Source organism: Salmo salar, chromosome 12 (genome assembly GCF_965601325.2).
Source record: "Salmo salar chromosome 12, fSalSal1, whole genome shotgun sequence".
NCBI lineage: Eukaryota > Metazoa > Chordata > Actinopteri > Salmoniformes > Salmonidae > Salmo > Salmo salar.
Window position 1 is genome coordinate 4,699,068 of NC_138302.1, and position 10,358 is coordinate 4,709,425.

Sequence of the window (10,358 nt, forward strand, 5' to 3'; positions counted from 1 at the left end):
AAGTTAAAAAGAATAAGAAAGTAACACCATAAAATAACAATAACAAGGCTATATACAGGGAGTACCATACCGAGTCAATGTGCGGGGTTACAGGTTAGTCAAGGTAATTTATAATCCAGGTAGAATCAGGAATTCCCCAGGATAGCTGTTAAGAACCCTTACTTTTTCCAATCTTTTGAGAGAATGCCAAGAGTGTGCAAAGCTGTCATCAAGGCAAAGGGTGGCTACTTTGAAGGATCTGAAATATAAAATATATTTGGGTTTGTTTGGTAACTACATGATTCCAAATGTGTTATTTCATAGTTTTGATGTCTTTACTATTATTCTACAATGGAGAAAATAGTCAAAATAAAGAAAAATCCTTGAATGAGTAGGTGTGTCCTACCAGATACCGTACAACTGGTACTGTACAATTTATACAACTTCCAACTTGAACTTGAATTCTGTTACTGCAATTCTGTTACCGGGTTTAAATCCACTTCACTTACTGTAGTTCAATAACCAAAATATATTTGTTCTAACTTCAGGTGTGATGTCATAGCTGACACCCCATTCTTTCTGCAGACATCTTTGAATCTTAATTCAGAGAAGATACAGTATTTGGAAAATGTGGTCACATTAAAAACTGAGCGACATTTTACAGAAATTCTGTTACCAAACGTTGCAGCTGCACAATTCTTCAAGTAAATGTGGTTTTTGTAAACTGTTAAAAGTAGTCCTTGTGCATAAAGTTGTATGGCTTGTTAAAGTTTTAGACAGCACACTAGCTGTATTTTCATTTGTTCACTTTTTTAAGCTATCAACCAATCAGGATCCACATTTACAGTTTTATAATGAGGGATTTAGTCTGGATTAAACCGCATAGGAAAACAATTTTATCTTGTGGAGGTTTCAATCACACTCCATTTAACTAAATACTATGTTTGTTCTTTGGCAGGCGAGATACCATTCTCTCACTCTGACAGCAGGAAGAGTCCTTCAGGGGAACCAAACCCAGAGACGCCTAATCCAGTGAGACGACTCGACTGCTCCAAGTGTAATAAGAGTTTTAAGTGGTTATGGAAGCTGAAAGAGCATGAGAAAATACACACAGGAGAAAATCCTTTCCAGTACTCCCAGTGTGGAAAGAGTTTTACCCAGTTAGCGACCCTGAAAAAGCATAAACGAATACACTATGGAGAGAAGCCTTATCCATGTTCCCATTGTGGAAAGAGATATTAACAATCACAGGACCTAAAATCACATGAGAGGACACATACAGGGGAGAAACCACACCACTGCTCCCAGTGTGGAAAGAGTTTTACCCAGTTAGCGACCCTGAAAAAGCATAAACGAATACACACAGGAGAAAAGCCTTACCACTGCTATCAGTGTGGAAAGAGTTTTACCCAGTTAGGGAGCCTGAACATATATAAGAGAATACACTCTGGAGAAAAGCCTTACCCTTGTTCCCAGTCTGGAAAGAGTTTTACCAAGCTAGGGAACCTGAAAAAGCATGAGAACATATACACACACAGGAGAGGATAAGCTCACAATTTGGAAAGAGTTTTAGTTAGGGAACCTAATTGTGGAAAGACATTTTCCCGGACAGAAGACCTGAAATCCCATGACAGAATAGACACGCTGTGTTCTGATTGATGTTTTGACTGTTGTTTTATGCCACATTAAATAATATTGTTTCTATAAAATCTGCATATTATGTATGTGATCACCATATAATTGGATTTTCAGAACCAGTTGTTGTTTTATTCAGAAAATAAAGACAAATGCCATAGTACTTCTTATGGCCATCAGTGAGCTTGCTGCCCTTGTCTACTAGCAATTTGGCCCACTCTTCAGCAGCAAACTGTCAATGTTTGAGGGTTTCGCTCCACCAACTGCTGTTTTCAAATATCACCAGAGGTTATGGATGTGATTCAGATCTGGACTCTTCGCTGGCCACTCCAGAACACTCCAGAACAGAACACTCCACTCCAGAACACTCCAGAACACAACACTCCAGAACAGAACACTCCAGAACACAACACTCCAGAACAGAACACTCCAGAACAGAACAACCCAGACAGCCAGCCTCCGCAGAACACTCCAGAACAGTCCAGAGTTTCTTCTTGAACCATTCTAATCCATTTGAGTTTGGGGTTGTTGTCCTGCTGGAAGACCCACAACCTTCAACAGAGACACTGGTTTTAGACACTGGGTTGAACATTGAACTCCAAAAAACCTTTGATAATCTGCTGATTTAATGATGTCTTGCACAAGTTCAAGGTCCACAGTACCAGAGGCAGCAAAGCAACCCCACAGCCCTATCAAACTGTTTGATTGTAGGGGGAGGGATGTTCTTTTCTTTGAATGCTTCATTTGGTTGTCAGTACACAAAGGACTAAGTACTAGCACCGGGGTGCTAATCATTTTGTCCCCATGCCACTTTATTTTCTAAAAGAAAAATCATAAACCAAATAAAATTAGTTCTGCAAATGTTGAAAAGCCAATGAAGAAATAGGGATTTATTTATTTAAGAAAAGTGCAAGGGCGACACTATATTTGGCCGCATTTGAATATGATTTGGATATTCCGAAACGTAAATAATTAAATCGATGAATAGAATGTGCATTTCTTGATTCTAACCTTGAAACCTCTTGAATTGAGTTGTTTTGTGCTGGTCATCAAGATGAAAATGTGATGACGTTGTTCTGATAACATTGTTGCCATGAAACATTTTTCCCAACCTTATTAATCTTACCATCAGTATTATTCTTCCACCACAAGTACTGAATGTAAAATTGATTTAAGCCATATTTTATTTATTTTGAATTTTGATTGTATTATTTAACTAATATATTTTTGTCTGAATATAAATAAAATGTCATCAAGGCAAAGGGTGGCTATTTGAAGAATCTCAAATCTCAAATATATTTTAATTTGTTTAACACTTTTTTTGGTTACTACATGATTCCATATGTGTTATTTCATAGTTTTGATGTCTTCACTATTATTCTACAATGTAGAAAATAGTAAAAATAAAGAAAAACCATTGAAAGATTAGGGGTTCTAAAACTTTTGACCGGTAGTGTAGGTGCTTACAGTATTTTGATACTATCTGTTTATTTTAGAAATGGCCTTAAATGCAGATGTGTAGTAGATGTACAGTTGGTTTGAAATTCTCACTCATTAAAAATCTGCACTAAGCAATCAAATCAAATTTTATTTGTCACATGCGCCGAATACAACAGGTGTAGACCTTACAGTGAAATGCAAGCCCTTGACCAACAATGCAGTTTAAAAAAAATAAAACATTTAAAATACCCCCCCCCCCAAATAAATACGAATAAGAAATAAAAGTAACAAGTAATTAAAGAGCAGCAGTAAAATAACAGTAGTGAGGCTCTATAAAGGGGGGTACCGGTACAGAGTCAATGTGCGGGGGGAACCGGTTAGTCGAGGTAATTGAGGTAATATGTACATGTAGGTAGAGTTATTAAAGTGACTATACATAGATAATAAACATAGAATAGCAGCAGTGTAACAGAAGAGGTGGGGTGGGGGGGGTGCAAATAGTCTGGGTAGCCATTTTATTAGATGTTCAGGAGTCTTAAGGCTTGGGGGCAGAAGCTGTTTAGAAGCCTCTTGGACCTAGACTTGGCACTCCGGTATCGCATGCTATGCGGTAACAGAGAGAACAGTCTATGACTAAGGTGGCTGGAGTCTTTGACAAGTTTTAGTGCCTTCCTCTGACACCGCCTGGTATAGAGGTCCTGGATGGCAGGAAGCTTGGCCCGTCAGGAAGTCCAGGATCCAGTTACAGTGGGAGGTATTTAGTCCCAGGGTCCTTAGCTAAGTGATGAGCTTTGAGGGCACTATGTTGTTGAACGCTGAGCTGTAGTCAATGAATAGCATTCTCACATTGTAGTCCATGAACAGCATTCTCACATTGTAGTCCATGAATAGCATTCTCACATAGCATTCTCACATAGCATTCTTACATAGCATTCTCACATAGCATTCTTACATAGCACCACAGATGAATGGCATTCTCACATCCTTTTGTCTAGCTGGGAAAGGGCAGTGTGGAGTGCAATAGAGATTGCATCATCTGTGGATCTGTTGGGACAGTACAGTATGCTAATTGGAGTGGGTCTAGAGTTTCTGGGATAATAGTGTTGATGTGAGCCATGACCAGCCTTTCAAAGCACTTCATGGCTACAGACGTGAGTGCTACGGGTTGGTAGTAATTTAGGCAGGTTACCTTAGTGTTCTTGGACACAGGGACTATGGTGGTCTGCTTGAAACATGTTGGCATTACAGACTCAGACAGGGGTTGAAAATGTCTGTGAAGACACTTGCCAGTTGGTCAGCTCATGCTCAGTGTACACGTCCTGGTAACCCGTCTAGCCCTGTAGCCTTGTGAATGTTAACCTGTTTAAAGGTCTTACTCACATTGGCTGCGGAGAGCGTGATCACACAGTCGTCCGGAACAGCTGGTGCTCTCATGCATGCCTCAGTGTTGCTTGCCTCAAAGTGCCTATAGAAGTAATTTAGCTCGTCTGGTAGGCTCGTGTCACTGGGCAGCTCGCAGCTGGGCTTTCCCTTGTGGTAATTAATAGTTTGCAAGCCCTGCCACATCCAACTAACCAGTGTAGTAGGATTCAATCTTAGTTCTTTATTGACGCCTTACCTGTTTTATGGTTCGTCGGAGGGCATAGCGGGATTTTTTATAAGCGTCCGGGTTAGAGTCCCGCTCCTTGAAAGCGGCAGCTCTACCCTTTAGGTCAGTGCGGATGTTGCATTTAATCCATAGCTTCTGGTTGGGGTATGTAAGTACTGTCACTGTGGGGACAACGTCATCGATACACTTATTGATTTAGCTGGTGACTGATGTGATTAAACCTCATAGGAAGACAGTTTAACCATGTGGAGGTTTCATTCAGGTCTTTCTGTTTAACCAAATACTCTGTTTGTCTTTGGCAGGAGAGGGACCAGACTCTCACTCTGACCGTGAGAAGAGTCCTTCAGGGGAACCAGACCCAGAGACGCCCAAACCAGTGAGACGACACCACTGTTCTCAGTGTGGAAAGAGTTTTACTCTGTTAGGGAACCTGAAAAGGCATGAGAAGACACACACGGGAGAGAAGTCTTTCCAATGTTCCCAGTGTGGAAAGAGTTTTACACGATTAGGGAACCTGAATATGCATGACAGAACACACACAGGAGAGAAACCTTTCCAATGCTCCCAGTGTGGAAAGGGTTTTACCTTGTTAGGGAACCTGAATATGCATGAGAGAACACACACAGGAGAGAAGCCTTTCCAATGCTCCCAGTGTGGAAAGGGTTTTACACAGTTAGGAAATCTGAAGGAGCATGAAAGAACACACACAGGGGAGACATCTTACCATTGCTCTTTGTGTGGAAAGGATTTTGCCAAGTTAGGGAGCCTAAAGGAACATAAAATAATACACACAGGAGAGAAACCTTTCCAATGCTCCCAGTGTGGAAAGAGTTTTACACGGTTAGGGCATCTGAAGGAACATGAAAGAATACACACAAGAGACAAGACATTCCAATGTTCCCAGTGTGGAAAGAGTTTTACACGGTTAGGGAACCTGAAAAGGCTTGAGAGAATACACACAGTCTTTCCAATACGCCCAGTGTGTAGCAGGAACCGGCTCAGAGAACAGAACCAAAAACTGGAAAAAGTTGAGAAACAGAACCAGGAAAGAAAGTGATCTCTACTTTTCCTGAACAGAACCGTTATTTTAATTGCGTTGGAAATGGTTAATAACTTTCTTTTAAAGTAACTGCCCAGTGAAAATCTCACTTTAAAAGTTAATTCTGTTAACTCATATGTAAATGTTGTTGACTTGTCCTATACTTGTGTTTACGGACAAAGCATAAATTGAAGAAAAACACTTAAAAAAAAAACAAACAGACGATTAAAAAAATTCTTGCTATTTCCTCATAGAACATGATGTCATCTCCCTGAGAAGGATGAGCTGGCCAATCAGTAGTCTACTTGCATTAATATTTTAATGACTGGTATACGCCCACACCATTCCGTTTTTTTGGGGTAGCCCACACCATAACAACACAGAAAGGCTGCTTTTTAACATGCTTAATAAATACAAATTTGAAGGAAAAGTATTTCACTCATATTGTAATTAATTATAGGTCATGTTTCATAGAAATCTGGAAACACTGGGAATTTAATTTAAATTCTGGCCATTTTTTTTCAGTCCTACAAAAATTGCAGACAAAGCGCTTATGCAAAGCCTACCTGCCCTTCCCCCTCCGGAGCTACTTGCTCTCTCCCGTCTCAGTCGCATCTCGCGCCCTACACTTGTTGTCTGTCCATCATACAACTAGCTGCTCCATCCACACTGATTGGTGAAGTCATTTAATGAGCTACATGTTAAAAAAGGAAAAGAAAGGAACGATATAAACTGGTACGAACCAGTTCAGAACTTTATTTTGATGGTCGGAACCTGTGACGTATATAAACCCTGGATTGCTGATGCTATGTATTGGCCATTGAGAGGCTTTGAAGCCACTGGTCGACCGTATTGGCACACCCCATTAGGAGCAGTCCTCCATAGGAATGAATGGAATCCTACAGTATTTCAATTAAATGTTTTCAAGGACAAAATTACATGTAATTAAGGAAAAAGCCCAGCAGCGTTGCAGTTCTTGACACAAACCGGTGTGCCTGCACCTACTACCATACCCCGTTCAAAGGCACTTCAGTCTTTTGTCATGCCCATTCATGGCACACACACATACACAATCCATGTCTCCACTGTCTCCTCCCCTTCATCTATACTGATTGAAGTGGAGTTAACAAGTGACATCAATAAGGGACCCTGGCTTTCACCTGGTTTCACCTGGATTCACCTGGTCAGTCTATGTCATGGAAAGAGCAGGTGTTCTTAAAGTTTTGTCCACTCAGTGTATAAACAGTACATATATATATATTATGTTTAGCTCACACAATAGAATTTAAACGTATTAATTTGTCTGTAAATGTGTCCAAAATCAATGTAGAAATTAATAAATGTATTTCTATATCTCCCATGGGGTACGAAGGTGGTGGCTTCAATACAGCCCCGCCCCCTTTTCAGTCATCCAGGGTTTGTACACATCATTGGTCGGAACAGTAGAATGTAACAAACAAATGGCAATTGGATAAAATTATTTTGGTTCCAACCCATGGGGTGTATTCATTCCGCCGATTCTGTTGCAAAACGTTCATTAAGTTAAATGGCAGCAAAAGGAACGAAAACGGAGGGGGACTTGAATTCGTCCAATAATTTTGTCCAACGTTCAGGCAGAATGAATACACCCCAGGTTTGGAAAGAGTTTTACCCAGTTAGGGATCCTGAAAACACATGAGAAGGAACACATAGGAGAAAAGCTTTTCTAATGTTCTCAGTTAAGGAACCTAATTGTGGAAAGGCATTTTCCATGACTTGAAATTAGAGAATAGAAAGTCTGTGTTCCGACTTGTGTTTTTGTCTGAGAATTTGCCTTTTTGTTTATGCCACCACATAAAATCATATTGTTTGTATGAAATCTTACTTTCGTTTTTTTCCTCTAAATACATTATTGTTAAAAACAGATTAACATTTTAAATGTGTATTTTATTTTGACTATGGATTTTGATTGATTAAATACAAGTCTGAATGCTAATGTAACAGTGTAGGTTCCGTCCCTCTCTTCGCCCCAACCCGGGACCCTTGCACACATCAACTGACACCCCACGAAGCATCGTTACCCATCGCGCCACAAAAGCCACGGCTCTTGCAACGCAAGGGGAAACCCTACTTCAAGTCTCAGAGCGAGTGACATCACTGATTGAAATGCTATTAGCGCGCACCACCGCTAACTAACTAGCCATTTCACATCGGTTACACTAAGATGTTGATGATATGATTTTGATATTTTGATATAGGGTTAGAATGGGGCTAGAATTCTAGAACATTCTAGAACACGAAGCCTAATTCTGGATTCTAACCTTGGAACCTCACTAATGTATTCGTTTTGTTTTACATTTACATTTACATTTAAGTCATTTAGCAGACGCTCTTATCCAGAGCGACTTACAAAATGGTGCATTCACCTTATGATATCCAGTGGAACAACCACTTTACATAGTTTTGATGTCTTCACTATTATTCTACAATGTTTAAAATTGTAAAAATAAAGAAAAACCCTGGAATGAGTAGGTGTGTCCAACTTTTTGACTGGTACTATATATAAATATAGACTGAAGGAGCCAAGATGTGTGGGGATTATCAGTTTGATGGAGACTGTGTAGCAGAAGAGTGTCATGAAGTGGCCCTTTTTGGGTATAACTAGTGGCTTCCCCCTCTCTCTCTCTCTCAAATACACAGCTGGAACGCACATGAACAGATCAAATACACAGCTGGAACACACATGAACAGATCAAATACACAGCTGGAACACACATGAACAGATCAAATACACAGCTGGAACACACATGAACAGATCAAATACACAGCTGGAACACACATGAACAGATCAAATACACAGCTGGAACACACATGAACAGATCAAATACACAGCTGGAACACACATGAACAGATCAAATACACAGCTGGAACACACATGAACAGATCAAATACACAGCTGGAACACACATTAACAGATCAAATACACAGCTGGAACACACATGAACAGATCAAATACACAGCTGAAACACACATGAACAGATCAAATACACAGCTGGAACACACATGAACAGATCAAATACACAGCTGGAACACACATGAACAGATCAAATACACAGCTGGAACACACATGAACAGATCAAATACACAGCTGGAACACACATGAACAGATCAAATACACAGCTGGAACACACATGAACAGATCAAATACACAGCTGGAACGCAAATGAAGGTGTTTACATACTTCAAAAATTAATATTTTTTTACCCCCTTTTTCTCCCCAATTTCAATCTTGTCTCATCGCTGCAACTCCCCAATGGGCTCAGGAGAGGTGAAGGTGGTGTCGTGCGTCCTCTGAAACATGACTCACCGCACTCCTTAACACCCGCCAGTTTAACCCGGAAGCCAGCCGCACCAATGTGTCAGAGGAAACACCATTCAACTGGCAACCGTGATCAGCCTGCAGGCACCCGGCACCCCACAAGGGGTCGCAAGTGTGCGATGAGCCAAGTAAAGCCCCCCCCGCCCCCCGCCCCCCGCCAAACCCTCCCCTAACCCGGACGACGCTGGACCAATTCTGCGCCGTCCTATGGGACTCCCGGCCACGGCCGGTTGTGGCACAGCCCGAAAATGAACCCGGGTCTGTATTAACGTCTCTAGCACTGCGATGCCGATTAAGATAAGCAGTATAAGGTGCTACCATGACTACTGAATCATCTACCTCCTGCCACAGACAGTTTAATATCGAACTATTACATTTAAATGTCCTCGTTGTTCCTGCAGCTGAACTATTCCTGGGGAATAGAGGAACTACATGGATTCTCACGCTGTCCCACCCTCTCAGACCCCACATAGGATTTTGAGGTTTCGAATAACTGAAGGTTTAGGAATATGAATATATATTTTTTTTATTTTTTTTGGTATATATATATATATATATATATATATATATATATATATATATATATATATATATATATATATATATATATAAGGGAAAATTAACACATGTATATATATATATATAATTAACATTCATCCACACAAACTACAACAAAAATAAAATAATAATAAAAAACGTATATAGAGGCGTATGTTTTTTATTATTATTTTATTTTTGTTGTAGTTTGTGTGGATGAATGTTAATTTCCCCTTCCCCCGTAGTGGAATTACTTTTCTTTAGTGAATTGTTTTAACTCCGTCCAGTTGGTGACGACAATACACCTTTTGAGTTCGCCAATAAACCCAAAGAAGAAGAAGTCAGCAACCTATTGGAGGTGTTCGGTGAGAGAAAGTTAGGTTGAGGTTGCCAGGGTTACAGTAGGACAGAAAGTGTTGTATGCCGAAGCAATGAAGAGAGTGGTAGAGGAAGATCGGTGAGGGATCCTGAGAGTATTCCTGTGAATAGGCAGAGACCAACGGAGAGTGCAGGACAGTTGCAGGTGGTGTTGAGTGGTAGTGTTCTTTCCTCCCAGACTATTGGCCTGGAGTAGGATTAAATAGGGTTAAATAGTGGAATGGGTTAATAGTTGCCAGTGAAACTTTACTTTTCCACAATTTGTATTACCAAGTCAAGAATTGAATGTAGGTAGGCTGTGAATGGCCTCACACACCAGTACAGGAGGTGGCGGTATATGCACCTTAAACCCGGATAAGCTCCGCCATCCAAATCCTAAAGAA